Source organism: Crocodylus siamensis, chromosome 5 (genome assembly GCF_052110815.1).
Source record: "Crocodylus siamensis isolate JL-2025a chromosome 5, ASM5211081v1, whole genome shotgun sequence".
Lineage (NCBI taxonomy): Eukaryota > Metazoa > Chordata > Crocodylia > Crocodylidae > Crocodylus > Crocodylus siamensis.
In genome coordinates, this window is record NC_143399.1 from 191396855 (window position 1) to 191421179 (window position 24325).

At 45.4% G+C, this 24325-nt stretch overlaps 1 protein-coding gene across 1 annotated transcript in view; it reads right to left on the reverse strand.

Moving 5' to 3' along the window:
* Positions 1–805, reverse strand: part of RNF32 (ring finger protein 32) — a 41349-nt gene extending 40544 nt beyond the window's left edge. The window contains exon 1 of the mRNA XM_090047639.1: positions 669–805. The gene's annotated coding sequence lies outside the window, so the exon portion shown is untranslated. The remainder of the gene's footprint in view (positions 1–668) is intronic.
* Between the last annotated feature and the right edge of the window lie 23520 nt (positions 806–24325).

Here is a 24325-nt window from a genome sequence, read left to right on the forward strand (position 1 = left end):
CAGTGCCTGGCCCCGTTGAGGCACTTGGCGATTGTAGCTCCACAGTGGCCAAGTGCTGGGAGGTTTCTGGGTGGCATCTGAACCAGCAGTTCAGAATTTGGGGCCTAAACCCACCAGAAAGACTTGGTGTGACGGGACAAGCCAGCGGGGGCAGCTGGGAGAGGAGAGAGTGCCCTCCACCATGTGACCCTTGCTGTCACCCCTCAGGTACCCCCCCACCCCTCATAATGCTAGGGTCATGCTCCATGCACTTCCCTCATAATGGTACAGTCACCCTCCCCCATAATGGTACTGCCTCCTCTCCCCTCACCCCCCTATCTCCCTCATAATGGTATGTTCAGCCTCTCATGGCCCTCTCCCCCCCCCGAGAATGGTACAGTCTCCCTCCCTCCCATCCTCCCTGTAATGGTCTGGTCACCCCATGATGGCACCGTCTCCTTCCCTGCCCCACCCCAAAATAATGGCAATGTCTCCCACTCCTTTTCCCTTACACCCCCACAATGGTACCCCCCCGTCCAATAATGGTACCGCCTCCCCCTCCATAATAAGTCATCCTCCCCCCCCACAATGGTACGGTCGCCCTCGCCCCTCAGTCCACCGCTCCTCTCGCACCCGGCCTGGCTGCTCCCTCCGCCCCGCCGTGACGCGCGCTACTCTCCCGCACCCACCCGCTGCGGGGCTGTCCAGCGTCACCCCACCGGCAGCGTCGTTTTACCACTGTCTCTTTAACAGCGGCCCGCGCCGCGTTGCTTAGCAACTCCCAAGCGCTGCCGCCCGGAGTCAGGGGGGAGGCGGAGTGAGAAGAGGCTCGGGGGCGGTGCCCGGAAGTGGGAGGGGATGGTGCATTAGGAGCTGGCGGCTGTGCACGTGACCGCTGCTCCACGTTGGATGCAGGGGTGGGGGCGGCGGGTTTTGGTGCTTTGCTGGGTCCCCGGCATCCTTTTTTACCCCATTTATGCAGCTACAGAGTTTTCCCCTCGATCTCTTTCTGTTCGTTGCTTTATTTCTTGGCAGCCTCTGTCTGTGTGTGGGGCTTACTTTGCCCAAGTCCCCTCTGCTGCTCCCTGCCAGCTCCAGTCCCACTAGCTCCTCTGGCTCTTGCCTTATGATTTAGTGGTTCAGGATGTTCTGCTGTGCAGGCCCTGTCCACACGAGTCTGGACGTTTGGTTCCTGGGGATGAGAAGCAGTCGTGCACCTTGTGTGACTGCTTCTTGTCCCCTGGCAATGTCCCGGGCCAGGGCAGGTAACCCCAGGTGGGTAGGGGAGGCTGGGGTCAGCAGCTGTGGTGGCTCGGGCAGCCTTGCCTGGGGGCCTTGGGGAGCTGCAATCAGGTGCTTCTGCAGCTGGCAGCCTGAAAAGGGCTCCAGGTGGCCAACCTCTGATTTTGGGTGGTGTTCACTGCTACCACACGCGCAGCCCCACTTTTTTTTGGCGTGGAATGAGTGTGGGAGATCCCAGGGTGAAAAAAACCCTGTGCCAGCAGCACAGGGAACGCTTGTATGTGGGATGTGTAGTGCTGCAGACGGGTCTGCAGTGCCACGTGGCACACATGTGCACTTATGTGGATATGGCACAGGTGCCTTGTCAGGTAAGGCTGCCTTCCTGAAAGAAGGGAAAAGAAATGTTTCCTTGGAAGGTTCATCTGGCCTGGATGTGCTCCTGGTTCGTGGTGATTTTCTTTGCATGTACAGGAAGTTGGGGCCAACATTTATGTAGCTTTTGAGTTCTCAAAGTGAGAGAGAAACATTTTTCTTTCAAAACAAAACTAGAACTAAAGCTATATGCCAGATGGGTTTCAAAACATGACTTATAGCAGGCAAGAATTCACAGATAATGGGGCCAGAAGGAACCACTGATCCTCTAGGTCAGGGATGCTCAACCCCTAGCTTGTGGGCCAGATGTCGACTGCATAGCCATGGCATCCAGCCCTCAGAGCTCGCCATGGGTCAGGATTTTGATTCAAGGGAAGTGGTGACAATTAATAACTGGCTTCTGCCTGTTTTGACCACATGAACGCTGAACATGTTTCTTATTGGTTCAATCTACAGGTTAGAAAAACCTGTGAAGATTGAATTGATTTTGCCTTAGGCTTCTTGAACCTCTGTACTTAGCCATGTTGTTTACAAAACAAAATGAGTCATAAGACAAATGGATATGTTTAATTTTTCCTCCTTTTTGTAAAGATAAATTTGCCATAAAATAGAGGATAAATTGGTTTGAAATGTCCTCTTTGCGTAAGCAAGTAGCTGGGTGGTCAAACCATTCGGGGCTATCTTTTTAGTAGATCCAAGTATCTATTTAAATTACAGAACTTAAGTAATAGAGGGCAAAATGCTTGCAAACTGGTACTCATATATATTTTAAAAACATTAAAGCTCCATCTCATCCTAGGGAATAATAAAAAGAGAAACATTACTAAAGCAGTTGCCTTTTAACACAGCTACAATATTTAGCCCCAGAGATAAGGGGGAAACTGCAAAACACCCATTTTGTTAAACTATAAGTTAGCTGAGTAATCACAAGAAAAAAATAGCACTATGTAAGAGTGCCCTGCAGGTTTAAGGAAATACAAAGCTATAGTTCAATAAAAATAAAAAGCATACAGCAAGAAATTAGTGGTAATATTTCCTTTGCTAGAAAAGGAACTATAAAATTATGCTGTTAGTATTGCTTAAGAAATCTCAGTTTAAAAGGAAACATTTCTATTCTTAAAGATCTTAAATGTAAATGTTTACAGAATTATGTGTTAGACAGTACTAATGCAGTACACAAGCCACTGATACAAATTGGTATTAGTAAAATGATATTGGGCAAAGTCTTAGTCTGGTGTAAATATTATTGGTTTCATTATATTTTTGTCAGGTACAAATTTGGCCAGGTACTCTCATGTCCTCTAGTTATGGCATTACACTTTCTTTTTGTTGTAGTAATGAGTATTTTTCTCAGCAGCTGTCACTTGATTCTCCTAAAAGTTGATAAGACTCTTTTAAGGAAAATGTTTGCATTCCCTTCCATTTTTGTTGTACTTCACTAAATTGGTCTTTTCCACATACAGGATTAATGAGGCTTTCTGTTAGAATAATCCCTTTGGTTCAAGGTTGCTATGCCTAAAAGATCAGTGTCATGTATCAGTTAGGTTTTTTAACAATTAACACTAGTTCAAGTTTCATAAGGCTTCTAAGCTGAAATGTCTGTATTAGACCTGGCTAATAAGAAGAAATTAACACTGAAATTAACTTCTTAATTGCTTTTTCTTATTAACTGGCACCTTTTAGTAAGATCTATTAGCAATTCAAAAGGTTACTTTAAACAGTTTAAACGCATTAACATAATGAATCTGAGGCCTATTTTGAAGTGACCAAGTTGGCAGTGCTACCTGGTTTTTATCCTTGTGGTGCTGCAACTTTCTTTACAATGTTAATGTTATGTTTTTCAAATTGCCGAACTCATAAGTACATGTAGAATGGATGAGTTTTGCAGAATTTTTTTAAAATAAACTAGGCTACGAAGAAAATAACTTGTGTAACAGGTTGACAATATTTGCCTAAAACAATCTACTGTATTAGCAGGTGTTAAGCCTTTGGCAAAAAGATTACAGGACCAATCCTGCAACATTAAATAAACATGCATAGAGTTTAATCCATGTATTTTCTCTTATAGAAATGCAACATGAGTGGGCTCTACTAACTTGCAGAAGCAGGTAGCTTGTTGCCACATGTGGCTAAAAGGACATGAGAGTGGCTTTGTAGGAAGAGCAGATGTAAAGTGTGAGGTAAGCCACCAAGTTTGAATTACATTGTATTATCATTCATTTCTTAATAAAACCAAACCCTGCTGTGTGGATGCTGATTGACCAGGTTAGAAATAGCCCCTACATGCCTGGAGGTCTTGATATTTTATCATGGTATTTTAAATGTTATGCTTTAAATTGGGGGGGTATCTCCCTCCCCCACACTCCACCATGTCTGGGTGGGTGGTGGCGCTCTGTCCCTGCTGCCTGTACCCCCTAGCCCCTTTCCAAGGGGTATGTGTGCCCCTGGTTGACAACCCCTGCTTTAAGTGGTATTTTTATCATGATATTTTACATATTACAGGACAATTAGGTCATGGGAAGAACATAAAAGAAGTAACTCACTTAAGGGTCAGTCAAATTAATGTCCTAAACCAAATCAGGATGTGGGTTGGAGATGACACTGGGGAATTCTGCCATTCAGAGGCAGGATTTAACTAATGGGTAGAGTTTGGGCAACATCTTTCTGTGGAGCAAAGCTTCCTGGCTATGTACAGACAGTGAGAAAGTCTCAGACTGAATCGATTCAGTCTTTGCAGGTTGGTCGAAGCTGCAGAGATTAAACTGAGAAATAATTTGACACACATTTGTTTTTGATTCAGGAAATGCAGCCACATGGCTGCAGTGACTTAGGCCAGAAACTGGGGGGCGCACTAGAGCATGGCTCTCTGGAACATAGCCAGCATGGGTTGTGTGTTTGCTTCCTCTTCCTCTGCCTCTGTTGTCTCTTGGACTTTCAGTCCAGAGTCACAACATTAGGACTCTGCAGGGTTGCTCATCACTTCTTCTTCCTGGGATTTGTAGTCCACAGTGGCAGCCAGCAGTAAGTGTGAGTGGGAAAAGGGGTGTTTAACCCTCTTCCCTGGCTCCAGACCCCAGCAGGGGTTTGCCTGGGGAGGGGGGCAGTCCCTCTCCCTTCCCACCCCACAACAAAAAAACAACAAAAAACTTTCTCTGATGGAGCAGATAGCACAGCTTAGCCCAGGGCTGGAAAGCATGCTGGGATGCTGGGGGACTGTTATTTAACTTTAACCAGGAAGGGGTCTGGGCAGGGCCGTCCCTAGGGGAGTGAGGAAGTGAATTGGGGTGACTGCCCCAGGCCCTGCAGTCAGTGCCATACAGGCCCCACTGCGGCCTCTACATGCTGCTGTTGCTGAGAGCTGCTGGTTTGACCCAAATCAGTTAAGTCTTACACTACATTTAACCAGGCTTTTCTTAAACTGGTTTCAGCCATTTTGAAACTGATTTATGTACACTGAGCTTCTGTTCTATTACAGGTTTAAACTAGTTTCTGATTACTTAAACTGGTTTATGTCCTTAGAGCCTATGTGCCCACTGGAAGGTTTTTAAGGGAAAAGATGGGATTGAAGAATCTATAACTACAAGAAGCCACAGGTTGTTCTCTCTTCACAGAAGTTCCGGTTGAAAATGGTTAATCTGTTCTATGGATAAAATATTTACTTTTCATTACCTATGCTTTTTGTTTATTCTCTGCAACTATCTGTGTATTTCTTATAATTTTATAACTTATGCTCCAGCCTAGTGATATATTACTTAGGGATGTTTTTAGGTCCAAAGCCCACTGAAAGTCAGTGGATGTCTCTGCATTTTAATTAATAGGCTCTTCCACTGACCAAATTATTTCTGTGCTCCAGTGATATGCATAGGATTTTATATACTTTACATATATAGCCTTTACATTTCCAGAAACACTGCATAAAGGTAAGATACTTTATATGGAGACTGTGAGAATAAACTATCATCTTTTTATAAATTGTTATACTGTACTGATAATGAGGATATTTTAACTGCACAAGCTGCTACAGTGCCTGGTGTTGAATGTATCTGAGGTACAAGTGTTGAGTGCATCTAAATTAAGCATATGCTTAAAAACATAAAGTAGTGGTAGTAAACGAATATTTGCTTGAAAGATAGGTATTTTCTATTTGTGAGAAATTTCATTAAGTAAAAGCTTAACTCTTACAAACCTATATGGGAGGAGAATAGTTTCTGAATTTGTACAATTGCAAGCATATAATGTACTACTTTGGTTCCTACCTCTTATTTTTGAAAGGTGCTCATTCCTTGGGGATGAAGTCAAGCTCTAGTTCTATCACTGCAGACTTCAGAATTAGCACTGAAAACATAGGATTCTTTTCCTGGGTTGATGAAAGTAATTTCTTGTTTGCTGTGTCAAACAAAGCACGCTATTTGTCACATTGTAGTTTGTGTATCTTTTTAGAAGCTTTCAACTTTGATCTGAGTCAAGGTACACTCAGTAGCAGAGATGACAGAAGTAACAAACCAGTGATGTGCATTGTCACTCATACAAACTCTTTAAGTCAACAAATACTAAGACTTAGATGTAGAAAATTGTATTACTTTTGCGGAGGCTTGTGCATTCTTGTGAGAAAATGCAGACCTTTGCCTTTCTTGTTTCAGACAAAGGTGTGGAACAATTTATTAGTTAAGGATTCAGTTCAGTGTGTGCAATCAAAAGGTGCCTCTTGTAGTCCAGATTCTGGCCCTTGCTTGTATTTTCTAGGTAAACAATTGCATTTAAAAGACATTGCAGAGCTGGGCTCAGTAGCACATAAAAGCTGCTTTCTTTAAACTGTCATCACAGAGGATTCCAAAACGTGCTTTTAATACTTCCAGGCTTGATGTTTGTGTCTCTTTCTCTCTTTTTTTAAATTTTAAATGCTATTTGAAATAGCTTTTTTATTTAACTTTCATCTGCCTTTTACCTGATCTGTGGCAGCTTTGAGGAAACTCACCTTGTATGTGACAAAGCAAAGTTTTAGAAAAATATTTTGCAATATGACTTTTTAAAAAGTTACAACTTTATTAAAAGCGCCTGTTCAAAGCCCATAAAAGAGAATGTAAAAGAGACATAAGATGCTAACAAATGAACAGTTGGCTTCAAGTTGTTATGACTGACTATATCTTGAGGTAGACTAATTGTTTACATTTCTTTTGTTCAATAGTTTCATTTCTGGTTTCAGATTTATTACCCATTTTAAAGAAATAACATTGGAAGAGAATAATGGCTTAAATAAACAAACAGTCAGGTAAGAGAGTTTGGATGTACGTATGCAGAATCTGCCTAGACTGTTGTGGGACTTAATGAATCTCTGAGAATACGGTCTTTACCATGCTTGCCAAGCTTGGAAGCTTTAGTGTCTTGTTCTCTGTGACATGGTTTTAAAGCCAGAAGAGTTCATTAAATAGTCAGCTCTGACCTTTTACAAAAAATACTTCATAGAATTTTATGTAGTAACCCAAGTATGGATTCCTGTAAATTGGTTTGTCTAAAATGTGTATTTCAGAAAGGTATCCACTCTTTTTTTGAAGACATTAAGAGCTGGAGTTATCCACTGTTTCTCTGGTAGTCTGTTCCAATAGTTAATTGCTTTCACTGGTTTTTTTTTGCTTTATATCTATATTAAATAGGTCTGGCTCCAGCCTCCATTCTGTTTTTTTTGGTGTGCCTTTCTCTAGTAGGTTAAAATCCCTTTAGTACCTACTGCTTTCTTCCTGTGAAAGGTTCACAGGAGCTAAAATGAAATTCTCTCTCAATATGCTTTTTCGTGAGCTCAACAGATTGATTTCCTCAAGCCCCTGAATCATTTTTGTGGCTCTTGGCTGCATCCCCTCCAACTTTTTTCAACAAGGCCGTTAAAAGTGGACACAAGAACTCCATGCAAGTATTCTGCATTTGGTTTTACCAGAGCCATATACAGAAATGAAATCACCTCCCAAATCTTACCTGTTACTCCCCTGTTTGTACATCCATGGCTCACATTAGCCCTTTGCCACAGGTTTTCCAGGGGCAACTTGTGTTCATCTGTTTGTTCATTCTGAGCCTTAAATCCTCTTTAGTTGCTGCTTTCCAAGACACATTCCGGAAATATGGGCCATGTTTTTCCTGGCCCTAGTGGTACCGATTTGTTTGAACAAGCCCACATAGTGATTTAGGGTGCTCTGTGAGGCTGCCCATCGTTTACTACTTTGCACCCAGAATTTTTGTGCCACCTGCCAGTTTTATGTGTAGATTATTGCTAAAAAATTGAAGTGTCGGGCCTAGAACTGTTCTCTGTAGAATCCCAATAGGAGTGCTCTTTTTTGAGATTCAAGCAAATTTGTAATCTGCTTAATGAGGGCATCACTGGCACTTTATGATCCTATATTTTAGTAGGAGTGTTGCTGGTAGGTCTTGGCACCCTCTTTGTGGGTACCTTGCCTCCTAGCGACATCAGGGTGAGACCCAGTCTTGGTTCCGCCTAGGTGGTCCGGGTGCTATCTCTTCTTGTCTGCCATGTCTTTGTTGTTGTTGGGGAGGCAGTTCCCTGTTATCGACTTGAGGGAAGGCAGGGGGTCTCATCCCTAGGGTGTCCTCGTGGGGCTCCAAACCATGTCCAGCTCCCCGGAGGTCTCCCATGCTGCCTGCCTTGGAAAGGACGGGCCTTCCTGGCCATTGATCTTTGGGGGTCTGCCCCTTGTCTCCAGTTCAGCTTCCCCTCTTCTGGAGAACTAAACCTGCCGCGTCCGGGGCCAACTATAACTTAAACTGAACATTCAGCTCATGCTGGCGGGGCTCCCAAGATTCCCTTTCTCAGGGCCCTTGATCCTCTGGGGATACTTGTGCATCCTCTTTCCTCCTAGTAGGTGTGGGTACAGACAATTGTCTTGTGCCCAGCCTCTACCCGTTCCCTTGGTGTCACCTCCTTAGGGCCCAGCTGACCTGTGGTCCAGTCGCCTTGGCCCTTCTGGTTGGCGTCCCCTCCTTCCTCCTTCTGGGTACTTGTGATCCCCTGTGCTCTGCCTGCTGCGGGGCTGTCTGTGGATGCAAGTAAGCTGGAGGAGGTGTCCCCAGCCACAGTGCCCCAGATTGGAGCCTTGTGGCTCCCTGGCAGCGTCCCACATAGTAGTTGCCCCTCCATGGGGCTCCCTTGCCCCTGCCAGTCCTTAAGGTTGCCTTCTTTCTCCCTGGTTGGGGTCCTCTGGTAGGTGTCCGGCTCCTTGCTGAGGCAGCTAGTGTTGGAGCCCGCTGGCTCTGCAGCCAGCGTTCCACTCCCGGCTTCCCAGCCCACCCTCAGCTGTTTCCCCAGCCGCCTTTTGAGCAGCCTGCGCTGCTCGGAAGCCATGCCCCCAGCCTTTGTGGATGTGCAGGCTCAGGCAGCTGTGGAACTGCTGAGCCTGTGCTTGCATTTCCTCCCGGCTGCTGCTCATCCTGGCTCCTAAGGTAAGTGCCAGGGTGCGTTGGTTGGGGGTCCGAGCCTCTTTGGGGGGCTTCCGTCTCCCCTCCCACAAGGAGACTTGCCCTTTTATGGCCCATACATTGGTGATGTACTGTTTAGTGAACTGACAAGCCCATTAATGTTTCAAGAAAAAACCTTGTACTATCAACATTGCTAGTAAGTAGAAAATCATCTTTGTTCATGTGCCGGTTGATTTTTTTTTTTTTTTTTTTTTTTAATCAGATGTTTTCCATAGAACAACTGATTTTTTTTTTTTTTTTTTTTTTTTTTTCTGGAGCAGGAGGCAATGTAGTTCAAACTTCTTTTGTTTTTTGTTTTTTTTTTACCTCCAAAAAAATATTTTCTCTTGAATATTTTTTTGCTAAGATTCCTCTCTTTCCTTTCCTTTTTTTTTCCTATCTATAAATGTTCAATTTGTTAACTACTGTTCAGACTACTCATTATTATTATGAGAAATAGGAGAGAATGTAGTAATTACAGCTTTACTGGAGCAGGGCAAAAGAGACAGCTTTAAAGAAAAGCAACCCAATGAAGTAATAAAATTAGCAAAAGCTTATATAACATTGGAAGGTGCTTAGAAGCAGCTGTGGGTGACCCTGAAAGCCTGGCATCAGCATGAGACAGACCTAACTTACCACTTCTGAAATATGATGCTGATGAAAACAGTCAAAGGAATATATTAATTCCTAGCTGTAAACTGTAGCAGAAAGATGGTTTGCAAGGTGGAAGAAGATAGCTAATGCTGTAAATTAAAAATTCCATAGACATTCTTTGGAAAAAGAACCTAGACTAGAGAGCACCATGAAAGAAAATGTGGACTAAATTATGCCCTGTCCTGAATTATGCCCTGTACATAGCGAGGGAAGTGGATGCAGAGCAAAAAAGTCATAATTTTCTGGAGTTTTGGTAAGGGTCTTTTAGGGAGAAAATAGGATAGAGGTGGATAGTGTTGTTTATTATCTTGTGAAAATTAACAATGGGGCTTAATTGGCTTTTAATTCAGTGGAAGTTGGAAGTCGGTATAAGTGTCTAATTTTTTAAACGTAGCTTTGTGATTTTTAAATTTTGTGGGAGTGCTGAGACCTTGGGATGGGTTCATTCAATATCTATTTTTTAATAAATTAACAATTTTCAAAAGAGATATTAAGATGACTGGTGAAATGTTGAGCCTCTTTTCAATGTCAGAGAAAATAATTTATGATAAGATCTATAAAGAACTGGGAGGTGTGCTTTTTTAACAAGGAAATTAAAAATATTGGGCCTGATTGTAGCTCAGAAAATTGGTTTGGCTCCATTACACTCTGTGAAGCTGTGCGCTCCATCCTCTGTGGAATTTATGCCAGGCCAGAAACTGGTCTCATGTCTTTTTGGTATGAAAAAAATTAGGGGAGCAGTAAAATCTTCCTATGTTAAAAGAATGCGAAGGTTATAAAAGGGACTCCAAAATTAGGACCTGCCAAATTTAAAACTAGCCCTGCAACCTGAATTTGGTTCCTGGGTGTATATTCATTACAATACAGTTTTTAACTACAGAATCGTTCTGTATTCTCTGCAGAACCCATCCCCTGTTGAGCAGCAGCAAGGGAACTTGGAAGAGCAGCATGTATAAATGAGTGCTGTGCCTATTTTGATCCAGAGAGGCCTATGTCAGATGAAACCAACTGGTTAGAGACTACCTGGTTCAGAGAGGTGTGAGCTTTGGAAGGCAACACTGTTCTTTTTCAAATACTAAAAAGTAGCCACTGTGGTACTACAGTTATGCTGCTCCCAGTATTTGAGCTAGCAAACATAAAGCTAGCTAGGGTATATCTATGCAAACTAGTCACACTTTCACTGCAGTGCAGTCATATGCAAAGGCTTCCTAGTCTCAGTTTTTGTGCCTTGTGCCATGGCAGCCCCTCACAGATCAGCAGAGCAATTGCATAGAAAATTCTACTGTTCTAATTAGCTCTGCAGCCTCTGAAGGATCATAAAGACAGCACATATGTAGTCTGGTTAGTATGTAGGAGCTGAGAGAGGATGGAGCAGGCATCTTCAGGCAGGCAAAATCTAAAGAGAATTTTGCTTACAATCTCTAGGCAGGCTACTGATTATGTATAAAGTGAGATTTTTAGGTTGCGTCAAGATGAGCAGCAGCATGTGGTCTGTAGCACCACAGACCTCTTTGTGGTGCCACAAACTGCACACAGTGAATGTTAAAGTGGCAGCAAAATTTGTTACTGGGATTTCCCCAGAACCCCCCCAGAAACCAGAGTGGCACAAAGCACACAAAACAAGCGTGTACCAGTACAAATGGAGGCCGGGTTGTCCAGAGCAATGCTCTTGGTGCCAGCCATGCCTCCATGCTGCCTGACTTGTGCCCCTGTTGTTCCAGCACACCATCAGGTAAGATTGGTGGGGCCAGCACAGGTGCTGATCAAAGCCTCCAGCTGTACCTGGCTGAAGAGCCAGGAGGAGCTGGGCAAGGGCAGTATGCCCATTGCAGGACAGTTTGTCTTGCAATAAAGTGCACATGCAGGGGCATGCAATTTGTGCCACTGCAAATGCATGTCCTTGCACATCTGGGTGCAATCTCTAAGGCTAAAACATGGTGGAATTTAAGTGAATTTTCAGAAGCACTGTCCAAGGCACATCACTGATATAAAAGTGATCTCCCTGCCAAATTTTTGGTTTCTTTTAAAAATATGCAGGTGATAGAGCTTCTTGAGGAAACGTAAGAAATGTTTAATATAGGTAGAACAAGGTATTCTTCTTTGATTTCATTCTTGAATTGTTTCTGCAGAAACTTTTCAGAGAATTCAGTCTGAATCAGACACCCTGCATGGAAAATTTTCAGCCTGAATAATTACAGCTTTGCAAAGTTCTAAGCAAGTGGAAAGGGATCTGATAATGGAAAGCATTAGAAAACTTAATTATTGGCATTGTCGCCAGAGCCACATATAATATTAAATTGCATAGGGCAGGTCTGTTTGCTGCTGCTATTTGAACTTCCTGATACCATAAGGAAAAGGAAAGGGGTCATTCAATTGCATTAAAAAGCAAAGTATTAAAACAACATGGAAGTACATGTGTGTGTGTCTAGACACGAGTTTCTCACACATAATTGCTTCTAGAAGCCAAGCTCATTGCACGCGCTACAGACTTTTTATAACCCTCCATTTCGCTGGCAGGCTCCTTATGTGCCACCCAGGCAACTTTCTCCATTTCAGGAGCTCATAGAGAGAGTTGGCAGTGTTTTCCAGCAGTGGGCTGGAATAACATAGCTCAGGTCTGAGGTGATCCAGCTAAGACAGGGGAGGGCAAAATGCAGCCCAGGGGCTGGATGCGGCCTGCCAGGCCATTCTATCTGGCCCGCAGGGACCCCTAAAAAATTTAGAAAATTAGTATCTATCTGCTCTGGGCTGCCCGTCATGCGGCCCCCAATGGCTTCCCAAAACTCAGTAAGCAGCCCTCTGCCCAAAATAATTGCCCACCACTGAGCTCGGACTTGCATACTGCAACCACTTCTCCCCACTGCCTGTTTGTGTTGCAGCATGGTACTGGCAAAACTGTGCCTCTGTTGAGGTTGTTAATGACTGCCCATACAAGTTTGCTTTGTGAAATACATATCATCTATGGCATGCCTTCAGAGTGCCTTACTGAGGCAACGCATTTAGATAACACCGTATCAATACCATTTTGGGGATGGGTATTAATAATTCAAATTTGCAACTGTGGTTACAGGGTAAAATTGAGGAACTTCCCCTAAAACGATAGTAGTGCATAATAAATGGAATTTTACAGAGGGTTTGTGCCTTCTTCAGAAGCATTGGTTATTAAATATTTTTGGAGACTGTATACTGTATAAAATGAACCTTTGGTGTGCCCTGATGTGCTGCTATTTCAAATTTTTTTTCATAGTTTGATAGTTGGTAGGGTCAGAAGGGGCCTGAGCAGATCATCAAGTCTGATTCTCTGCCATGGCAGGAAAGAGTACTGGGATCAAACGACCCCGGCAAGGGGTTCATCCAGCGTAGGAGACCCCCAGGGTAGGAGCCAGCACCACTTCTCTTGGAAGTTGGTTCCAGATCCTAGCCGCCCTGACCATGAAGTAGCACCTCCTGATGTCTAGTCTGAATCTACCCTCTGCCAGCTTGTGACCGTTATTCCTGGTCACTCCTGGTAGTGCTCGGGGGAACAGGGACTCCCCCAGTGCCTGCTGGTCCCCTCTGACTAGTTTGTAAACGGCCACCAGATCCCCTTTCAGCCTTCTCTTGTGGAGGCTGAACAGGTTCAGGTCCAATAGCCTTGCCTTGTAGGGCCTGCCCTGCTGCCCCCTGATCATGCGAGTGGCCCTCCTCTGGACCCTCTCCATGTTGTCCACGTCCCTTCTGAAGTGTGGTGCCCAGAACTGGACGTAGTACTCCAGCTGCGGCTTGACCAGTATCGCATAGAGAGGGAGTATCACCTCCTTGGACCTGCTTGAGATGCATCTGTGGATGCATGACAAGGTACGGTTGAGCTTCCTGCCCGCGTCCCCACACTGCTGGCCCATGTTCATTTTGGCATCAATAATGACTCCAAGATCCTTTTCTGTCTCGGCACTGACAAAAAAGGAGTTCCCCAGCCTGTAGGTCTGCTGCTGGTTCTTCCTCCCCAGGTGCAGCACCTTGTACTTGTCAGTGTTGAAACCCATCCTGTTCTCATCCGCCCACCCCTGTAATCTGTCTAGGTCCAATTGCAGCCTATTCCTCCCTTCTAGCATGCCCACATACCCCCACATCTTAGTGTCATCTATGAATTTGAACAGGGTCCTTTTTATACCCCCGTGCAAGTCGCTGATGATGTTGAACAGTGCAGGCCTGATGCATGGGATTGCTCCCTCCTCAGTGCGGGACTTGGCACTTGTCCTTATTGAACCTCAGAATATTTTTTTTGTTTAAAGATCACTAAAAATATTTAAGCTTCATATTTATTCTACCTGTAAAATGTTATAATTTAAACAGTGTTCACATTGCCTCTGATTAAGAGTCTCTCTTCGTAAAAGAGAAGAGCCTAACAAGGTTTAATGCATGCTGCACATGTTAATATAGCTCTGCATATGACTTTCATAAATATTGTGTTCTAGTATTGGAAAAAATGATTTAAAATCAAGACATTTTGTGAAAGAAATATTAACATGTTTATAGTTATATGTGCAGGCAATACAGAAGATGGGTCATATTTAGGGTTTAGCCTTTATATTTTCAAAGGGCACAGGAACGTAGTTGAGCTGTTCTCTTTGAATGAAATTCACTTGTGTATGTGCTATCATTTAAACCCTAGTTAAGCCCTTCACAAGAAACTTAAGAATTGAGTGATGGGAGTCACATGTTTAAATCAATGCTTGTTATTCATAATTTATTCAATGGCTGATGGAAAAAAATTGTCCAATTATTTGACAAATACTGCTTGGCAAGATGTTTTACAGAGAATAATGCAAGTATTTATTGAAGAATTTAAGTGACAAAAAATGTCAAAATTACAGCCTTTATTTTCAATGCCGTGATTAGTGCTGATTGAACGATATTCAGATGATTTGACTAATTTTGAATAGTCCCTACACAGGCAATATTCCCATTGACTTCAGTTGGATTTTTGCCTGAGTAGGGACTACAGGATTGGGCCTTTGAGGGTAAATGTCTTGAAAGAGTCCCTTTATAAAGCAGCAGCTTAAATTCTGAACTGCGATAAAAACCCATTTTCACTTTTCTCTGTTATTTTGCCTGTTCTGTTGAACTGCTGGTATGAATGTTAATCTTATTCCCTCTTTATCAGTAGAGGGTGCTATGGGAGTTTTGTGCTCTGTAGCAGCCTTTTGTTTATGCATAGTTCAATCTAATTTAAGTAGAACTGACCATTTCAATGGGAGTCAAGTGTGTATTTAAATGGTGTGTGGGAGAGCCATAATTTAGTGGCAAACCATTTCCTTAATTGATTAGAGTTAAAGAAGGGAGAAATTTTAAAGTGGATAGTTTCAGATTCCTAGCCTCCATCCTCGCCCCCTTCTAAGTGGGTCGCTGAGCATGTTCTTATAGTAGATTGGCTCTTTAGCAATAAATGATAGCATTTTTGTGGGCATTTAAAAGGTTCTAAATTTGGGGATGCTATAAAAAAAGTATTAGAAGGGAATTTCTTTTTTTCTTGCATATAGACTGGAAACTTGTTAAATTTCATTCTTGTACAGTATTCTAAATTTTAATAAAAGGAAGTATTGAAAATCTCATAGAAATAATAGAAAACTTGTTATGATAAGGTAATGAAATGTAGGCAAGCTGTTTGCTGACTATGCAAACCATGTTAAGAGAGTTAAAGTTGCAAAGTCGAGCTCTAACATGTTAGAAAATGCTAAAACCAACCTTGCTTGTGCAACTTGATTTTGGCCCTCTTGTTTGTATGTATTCTGATACAGTCTTTATAAATCACAGCCTGTTTTTTCAGCAGGACCCTTGTCTCCAAGTCACAGGTTAAACCTTGCTAACTGAATTAATAGCTTTTTTTAATCTTAATTGCTCAATGTAGGCCCACTGAGGGCTTGTCTACACTTGATATTTAGGGTTGCCTGCAACAAGCCTACACCACATACGCTCTCTTCCTACATGTATATTATATCCTGTAGCCAGCACCAAAACTGTTAAGCCCAGCACTAAGATGTGCTCTGGATTCTTTTATACCAGCATCCTTCAAGGAATCAGTCTGCAAACTGTTTGTCTCTCTTTTAAAACAGTAGAGATGGAAGTGGGTGCAGAAGTAGTTTCAACATACTGGAGAAAGAGTAGGTGGTGTGAATGGCCTGGGGGTTGATCCAGTGGTTTTGGGGACTGAGTTTGGGGATTTATAATATATGCAGTCAGAAGGTAAAGACTTGAAGACAACCTCATGGTCAGCCCTAACTGTTAGTGTAGATATAGCTTGAATTATTTGCTACACATCCCAACATGCCCTGAATGACAAATTTAATTTCCTTGTGTGCTTCTCTGTAGCCCTCAGAGTGTGGACATTTGGCACATTTACTAGGGAATAAATTGACCTCATAGTAAATGTGGAATTGAAGCATGATCTTTAGCCTTAAATCAGTGTAAGCCACTCTACTGCGGGCTAAAGCTTCCCCTCGGAGGGAGGGATTGCTATATGGTAGTGTAACTTGCACTGGTCATGTGTCTGCTTCCCTTATCAGTTTCATCATGAGAGAGCCATTTACCCAATGAAAAGTGGTTTCCTTGCCACATAATGGCTGGGCCTATTGCAGGCAGGCAGCTCAGGAAAATTGGTTGTGTCTGCATAACTGCATAAATAACTCCATAATAATTGTTGCATTTCCATATCTTTAATATAACACTATTTTATAACATGGACAAATAAATTATTGAGAGTTATAAGAGGGTGAGGATTTACAAGAATTTATCAACTAAACTGTGATAACCATCTATGTGCTCACTTGTACTCCAGAGTAAATAGAAGGTAAACCATGGTATCTCAGCCCTTTTCCATTGTGGGCTAAGCTGCCACAATGTAACTTTTGCTTACCACAGTGTAAAATCAGACTCAGAAATGTTTATTGTAGATTAGCTGATGTGTGGTAAGTTCCTACTTCACTTCTCCAGACACTTATTGCTCTGCAGACACAATAAGAAGATGGTGTATTATTATTGCAGTTTTATACAGGCAAGGTTGAGACAGGTTAAGGTCAAAAGTGCTCACTAATGTGAAAGACCAGTGTGAGATGCCTTAAACAGGGTTTGTAACATGATATAGTACCTCATTTGGTCAAAATAGAACCACTATTAACATCAGTTGCAGCTCTGACTGTTCAGAACTTCTGTAAATCAAATTCAAGCATCTGAAACTGGGTACTCAGAAAATGAATTAAAAAACTGTGTACCCGGAAAAGGAGTCAAACCGTTAACGACTGCCAGTGAAAAGTTTACATATCTTACCTAAGATCACATGGACTCTGGGTATAGCAGGGGAAGGGAATTCAGTGCAGCATTCCTGTCTTAAATGTGAGACTGTTCTTTCTCTCCCTGCACTCCCCTACTTTATGCATCCCACATCTTCTGACTTCTACAACAAATGAGACAGAAGTCGTGGAGACAACAGCTTCATTAATTGCACATCCATGATTCATTCCTGGAGCATTAACCATCCTGTGCATTTATTGAGACAAGCTTCATGTGAAAGATCAGTACGTGACTGAGTAATTAAAGACAAATATCATACCACATAGGTCCAAAGCACCCTTAATTCCAGCATTTCCTAATTCTTGAATGTTTCCTTTGTAACCGTAATATTCTTTTAACTCATTTGGGCTATAATTTGCTAAGGTTTGAAAAAAGCTCAGGAAATAGAATCTCCTTTCTTTTTGGTTCTGTGCTCAATGCATAAGCAGCTGAGAGGCATTTGTAGTGAAAATCCTGCTCACCTCTGAAATGATGTGCACAAAGTCCAGCTGACACATGAAAATTGTATGGGGATGGAGCATGTTCAGTTGATTAAATGAATCTTCAGATAATTTACCTGCTAGATTCTTAGACAATGGCAGGCATTACAGTTCTAGCACTAACTAGTCCCTTGTAGCATTACAGAAAACAAGCACACAGCTGTTTAAGCTATTTGTATCACTACAAAATAGTAGCACTTTTAAAGAGGAGCTTTCAGTATTGTAGCTCTGTATAACACCTACATGAAGTACTACAGTGGTCTCTAGGACCCCCTGCATCCCACAGTCCTCCAATTTCCCACCTTCCTCCTCTAAGGGGAAAGGAGAGAGGGAGAGTTGCTGGCTCCCTGGCAGTCAACCCAGAGATGAGCTGTCAGGGAGTCCTGCTAGAACCCTGTTACCACTGCTGCTTGAAGAGTCCCAGGAAGCGCCAGGGCCCTTCAGCCAGGGTGGCAATTTCCACAGCTGCTTGAAGAGTCACGGTGAGAACTGGGCAGTTCTGTGGCAGTAGCAAAACTGCCAACCATCTCAGCTGACTAGTGGAGCAAGCAGATGGTGAAAGTATTCTTGACACCACTATCAGAGCTCTGGCAGGAGAAGTGGTGCTACCACAGGTGATGGTGGCACTGTCCTTGACAGCTGCTGTTTTTCATTGATGGACTACCCACTTATGCAACAGGGAAGAAGGCAGACTGTCAATGATCAAGCTGGGATGGAGAGCTGTCCCTAATGCCCCCCTAGTTGGAGAATTCTCCTTGAGACAATTTTATAGCTCTCTAGCTACAGGAGTGGAATGCCTGTATGCCCCTGAAGATCTGAAATACTTTATAACACTACAAATGGATGCATGTTTATACCCTTAAAGGGCACCTCTACACATGCTTCAACATGTTCTGATTAGAATGTATTGGAGCAGACTCTGTTAATCGAGTCTGCTGGAGTGGTCTAACCAGAATGCTCCAGTGTGCTGCAGCATCTTGTGTATTTGGTGTCCTGGTGTTCAAGATGGCAGTGGGGGTGCTTTAACTAAAGCTTGTTGAGCAAGCCACTCTAATTAAAATACCACCCCCCTTCACCTCAGAATACATATAGGTGCCTGCTTAGCATGCGTGAACTGAGAGTTATTCCAGGTTAAAAGAGTGGGAAAACTTACTATGCATCAGCTGCTTTGCAATATCTGTTGTATTTTCTCTCTTATTCTGTGTTAAATGAATGCTAAACCAGGGCAGGTTACTGTTTGTTAAATTAGCTCAGTTATCTCACATTTAGCTACCATGGGGTGTATACCATGGTTACTTTTTTCATGCAGTGAGGCCCCCGAAAATGCTCTGTAGCCATAACACAACAAATATTCATGGCTGCAGAGCACTTTTAAATGGCTGATTGCATGAAAATTTAACCCTTGTCTGCTGTAGTCTTAGACAGGGGTGCTTTAGGAAACCTGTGTACAGGTTCCCTGTGAGGGTTAATTAATGAGGTAGGTGGGTTTATCTCCCCTCCCTAGCTCTGGGTGCAGCAGCCTCTGCCACTGTCAAGATACTTTTGCAGGGGTGGGGGATAGGAGAAGGGAGCTCCCCTCACTGTGCAGGCCCAGATCAGCTCCCTTCAAAGACCGCAGCAACAGTAGTTGTGAATGCGGCATGGCAGGGGGGCTCTGTCCACCCCCCTTCCTCCCCCCCGCCACTCCAGGCATGGCAGCCTCTGCTGCTATCAAGGCACTTGCATAGAGGGCAGGGGAAGGGAGACCCCCTGCACAACGTATGCCTCCCTAACTACCTGTGCTGAGGTCTTGGGTGGAGCTGAACTAAGCCCGTATAGTGGGGATGCTCCCTTCCTCCCTCACCTCCCACATTAAAGTCTTCCTTACCCAGAGCTGTGGTGGGGGTGGGAAAATGGAGCCCCCTTGACTTGTGGGCCGGGCCTGGTTTGTCCCAAGACCCCAGCATGGGTAGGTGGGGTGAGGCAATGAGGTTTTATTTCCCTCCCAGCTCCAGCCACAGCTGCCTCTGCTGCTGTCAAAACAGTTGTGCAGGGGGGCAGAGGGAAGGGATCACCCCTTGCACAGCCCAGCTCTCCCAAACACCTGAGTAGGGGTAGTTGGGGGGGGGCATATAGTGTGGTGGCTCTGTCTCCCCACTCCTGCCCAGCTGCTAATGACAGTTGCCAGGTGGCAGGGAAAGGGAGGTGTGGCTGGGGAGAGGGGCAGTCTTGCAGCCTCCTGGGAGGCTGCTGCAGTGCCACTGCCTGCTGGCCAGTGTTGGTGCAGGCAGACTCCAAGCCACCTCCCCCCACCCAGGTTTGCCTATTGGTTTCAATGGCACTCCAACTCATGGCACATTGTGTAAAGCACCATAGTTAGAGCGCCTCCCCAAGAGGCTGCTCGAGTAGCTGATATTTGGTAATTTTCCCCCATCCTTTGATTTTTGGTATGATTTGTTTGTCTCTACTCTTGAGCACACACCTGACGTGTAAAATTTCAGTGCAAATTATTTAAGTCTGGCAAAGTTATAAGCAACTGAAAACAGGTTCTCATAATTGAAAGTCTCTGGTAACCTTAATTACCTTCAGACAATAAATTATTTACTTCAAGTTGTAACATCCTTGAGGCAAGGACTCTGTGTTCTCTTTGTACCGTATCTAACGTAATGGGTCCTACTTCTAGACTGAGATTAAATGCTACAGCAATACTTCTACTGATTGTAGAAAAGAGATTTTTTTTTCTACCTGGTGAGGGGACTCCAGGTCTTCGACCACCTGGGCGATAGCTATCATCACTTGCTGGAATTCACTATCCAGCATAGGGTGTTGGGCCTGCAGCAAGGCAGTAGCCTTAGACTTTAAGAGAGCCAACTTGAATGAGCTGAGGTGGTTAGTGGGGAAGCAGTAGGGTCCTGGAGAGTAGGGGAACTGGGTGCCCAAGATGAGTGGTCATTCCTTAAGGAGACTATACTCAGAACCCTGTCGGGGTAACCGAATACCGAGTGAATGGGGCCCCAAGGTCACGGTGGGGCAGGGTGGCAATTGGAATACGAACAGGTGGGATTAGCGGCGGTGGAGCTTGAGCTGTACGGGAAGTTTAAACACCAAGGCTCCTCCCTCGCCGGAGCTTAGCAACAGGTTCGCACCTCTTGCAGCCCCAGCAGAGCCTGCTCAGTTGCCAGCTCCCGCAGGCAACCCAGGCTCAACCACAGCCACTGCCCCCGCTCTCCCCAAGACAAAGCGAAAGGTGTTTGTTGTGGGAGACTCCATCCTGCGGGGGACTGAGGGGGCAATCTGCCGCCCCGACCCGTTAGCCCAGGAAGTCTGCTGCTTCCCGGGGGCCCGCGTCCGAGACATTGCGGAGAGGATCCCACAGCTCCTCCGGCCCACAGACCACTACCCCATGCTCCTTATTCACGTGGGCACCAATGACACAGCTTGGAGCACCCCCAGCCAGGTCATGAGGCACTACAGGGATTTGGGAGCGGGGCTTAGGGGTCTGGGAGCTCAGGTGGTGTTTTCGTTGATCCTCCCAGTCTCGGGCTATGGGCTGAGGAGGGAGAGGAGGATCCACACAGTGAACCAAAGACTGCGGAGCTGGTGTCATCGGGAAGGCTTTGGCTTCCATGACCACAGCCCGCTCTTCGGTGAGAGAGGCAGCGAGCTGCTGGGAAGAGATGGCCTCCACCTCTCCCCCCTGGGGAGGAGGCTCTTCTCAGCCAGGCTGGCTGACCTGCTCCACCGGGCTTTAAACTAAGCCTGCTGGGGGATGGGGGGACTACTGCCACTGCTGGCCTGCGGAGCAACCCTTGCAAAGCCAGCAGACCAAGGCACTTAAGGGAGCCCACCCCTGTCCCAGCCCTGGCACAATCTGTGGGCAAGGCAAGAGCCCCCAAAGGGACACTTGCCTGCCTGTACACTAATGCCAGGAGCCTGGGCAACAAGCAGGAGGAGCTCGTTCTCCTGCTCAGTGCAAAGAATTATGACGTCATTGGGATAACAGAGACCTGGTGGGACTCCACCCATGACTGGACCACGGGTATAGAGGGATATACCCTGTACAGGAGGGATCGTGTTGACAAAAGGGGCGGGGGTGTAGCTCTCTATGTCAAGGAAAGCTACATGTCCCTGCAAGCTGATGTTGGTGACGAGCATGGACAGCTAGAGACCCTCTGGGTAAAAATTTGTGGAGAATATGGCACAGGGGACAACGGTGGGAGTCTACTACAGACCTCCCGCTCAAAGTCCTGAGCTTGGCCAGGAGTTTGCCCGGGAACTGACTGAGGCCGCTTGCTCCAGGACCTTGGTTGTCATGGGTGACTTCAATTACCTGGACATCTCGTGGGAGGATCACTCAGCAAAATCCGAGCGGTCGCAAAGCTTTCTCTCGTGCGTGGATGACCTCCACCTGACTCAAGAAGTCTATGGGCCAACGAGAGGCAAAGCGCTGCTCGACCTGGTACTGGCTATGGGGGACGACCTAATCGGCGACCTACTGATCGATGGGAAGCTGGGTGACAGCGACCACGAGCTGATCACCTTCACCATCTGCCGTAAAGCTGGCAAGTCATTCAGCAACACAGAAGTCCTTGACTTCAGAAAAGCCGACTTTGACAAGCTCAAGAGGCTTGTAGGTCAGACCCTTAGGGACCATGACCCCAGGGAGATGGGAGTTCAGGAAGAGTTGTTGCTTCTCAAGGAAGCGATCCTCAATGCACAAGCTAAATCTATTCCAACACAGAGGAAAGGCAGCAAGAGGGCACAGCAGCCCTCCTGGCTCTCCAGGGACCTAGCGGACCTCCTGCGGCTAAAAAGGAAAGCCTACAAAGGATGGAGGACGGGATTCACCTCCAAGGAGGATTATTCTGCGCTGGTCCGGTCCTGCAGGGAGCAAACCAGGAAAGCCAAGGCTGCAGCTGAACTCCAACTAGCTTCAAGCATCAAGGACAACAAAAAGTCCTTTTTCAGATATGTGGGGAGCCGGAGGAAAAGCAAGGGCAACGTTGGACCCCTGCTAAACCAGATGGGGCAACTGACAACTGACACCCAGGAAAAAGCCAACCTATTAAATAGGTACTTTGCGTCTGTCTTTCATCAGTCCCATGGGACGCCCATGCCTGCTGTGGGACAGGGAGATCCGGGTGATGGGAATCCCCTACCCTCCATAAATGCTGACCTCGTGAAGGAACATCTTGAGAAGCTGGATACCTTCAAGTCAGCCGGCCCTGACAATCTGCACCCCAGGGTACTCAAGGCTCTGGCGAGCGTCATAGCCCAGCCCCTGGCACGGATCTTTGAAAACTCCTGGCGCTCTGGTGTAGTGCCTGAAGACTGGAAGAAGGCCAATGTGGTGCCGATCTTGAAGAAAGGGAGGAGAGTGGATCCGGCTAACTACAGGCCCATTAGCCTGACTTCTATCCTGGGGAAGATCTTAGAAAAGTTTATTAAGGAGGCCATCCTTGAGGGACTGGCCCAGGCTAACATTCTAAGGGATAGCCAGCACAGGTTTGTTGCGGGTAGGTCTTGTTCGACCAATCTCATTTCCTTCTATGACCAGGTGACCTATCATTTGGACGAGGGAGAAGAGATTGATGTCATATATGTTGACTTCAAAAGAGCTTTTGATCTGGTATCCCATGATCACCTCTTGGCCAAACTGGCCAGTTGTGGCCTTGGCTCCACCATGATCCGCTGGCTGGGAAATTGGCTCCGTGGTCGGACCCAGAGGGTTGTAATTGATGGCAGTCACTCATCGTGGTGCTCTGTGACCAGTGGGGTCCCTCAAGGCTCTGTCCTTGGACCCATACTGTTCAACATCTTCATTAATGATGTGGACATTGGAGTCAGGAGTGGACTGGCCAAGTTCGCCGATGACACCAAACTGTGGGGCAAAGCATCCACGCCAGAAGATAGGCGGGTGATCCAGGCTGACCTGGACAAGCTCAGCAAATGGGCAGACGAGAACCTCATGGTGTTTAACACTGAAAAATGCAAGGTTCTCCACCTTGGGAGGAAAAACCTGCAGCATCGTTATAGGCTCGGCAGTGCTACGTTGGATAGCACTACAGAAGAAAAAGACTTGGGGTCATCATTGACCACAAGAGGAACATGAGCCTGCAATGCGATGCTGCGGCTAATAAAGCGACCAAAACGCTGGCTTGCATCCATAGATGCTTCTCGAGCAAATCCCGGGACGTCATTCTCCCCTTGTACTCGGCCTTGGTGAGGCCGCAGCTGGAGTAGTGCGTCCAGTTTTGGGCTCCACAATTCAAAAAGGATGTGGAGAAGCTTGAGGGAGTCCAGAGGAGAGCCATGCGCATGATCAGAGGTCAGGAAAACAGATCTTACGATGACAGGCTGAGAGACATGGGACTCTTTAGCCTGGAAAAGCGTAGGCTCAGGGGTGATCTGATGGCCACCTATAAGTTTATCAGGGGTGACCACCAGGATCTGGGGGAACGTTTGTTCACCAGAGCGCCCCAAGGGATGACGAGGTCGAACGGTCACAAACTCCTGCAAGACCGTTTTAGGCTGGACATAAGGAAGAATTTCTTTCCTGTCCGAGCCCCCAAGGTCTGGAACAGTCTGCCAGCGGAGGTGGTTCAAGCACCTACATTGAACACCTTCAAGAGTAAATTGGATGCTTATCTTGCTGGGATCCTATGACCCCAGCTGACTTCCTGCAGGGGGCTGGACTCGATAATCTCCCGAGGTCCCTTCCAGCCCTGATGTCTATGAAATCTATGAAAGATGATTTATTTACTCACGCTTGGGAAGCGGATGCTCAGATATTTCTTCAGTTACAGTATAGCGAACAACAAAGGGGTCTGTTGGCC